The sequence below is a fragment of the Sesamum indicum genome, linkage group LG9 (assembly GCF_000512975.1).
Source record: "Sesamum indicum cultivar Zhongzhi No. 13 linkage group LG9, S_indicum_v1.0, whole genome shotgun sequence".
Taxonomy (NCBI): Eukaryota; Viridiplantae; Streptophyta; class Magnoliopsida; order Lamiales; family Pedaliaceae; genus Sesamum; species Sesamum indicum.
In genome coordinates, this window is record NC_026153.1 from 10,738,417 (window position 1) to 10,739,053 (window position 637).

The window sequence follows — 637 nt, forward strand, 5'->3', positions numbered from 1 at the left end:
ATAACTTTGGGTCTTTATGCTCTAAGATGAGGTTGTAGAATTTTATTTCCAATGCTATTACAAAAAAAACACGAAAGCTTTTAGTTTTAGGTGGTACGCGGTACACCTAACCCTTCTGTTGTGTACAAATAAATCATTGTTGGTTTTATCATTTCACATCAATTCATTCAAACAAGCACATCTAAACTAGTTTGGTTTTAAACCATTTTTGTTTTTCTACTGACGAGAAAGCGAATAGCATGAAAGTAAAAGACAGAAATCTAAAGTAGAATTTCCTTCATTGAAAATCATTTACCTTTGATAGATGCAGATGGTGAAGAAGTACAGAGGTAGGGGATGTAGCTCAGATGGTAGAGCGCTCGCTTAGCATGCGAGAGGTATGGGGATCGATACCCCGCATCTCCAATTTCACTTGCTCACTTTCTACTTTTTATTTTTGATATGTATGAATGAAAAGAGCATAAGTATTCTGCTCGAAATGCCCTGTCTTGAATCCGGACAAAAAGGTGAATGAATTGCCGTCTTTAATATCCATCCAAAAGTCGACACAGTCCCCTCTTACAAATCAAAGAACTGGACTCCTTGGCAGTTGATGTTTATAGTCCATCAACGGGTATTTTGGTCTAATCAATTATAT

The 637-nt window shown here is 36.6% G+C and overlaps 1 non-coding gene across 1 annotated transcript; it reads left to right on the forward strand.

Annotated features, from left to right (window-relative positions):
* TRNAA-AGC lies at positions 333 to 405 on the forward strand. Its single transcript has one exon. It is a non-coding gene; the product is annotated as a tRNA-Ala (tRNA).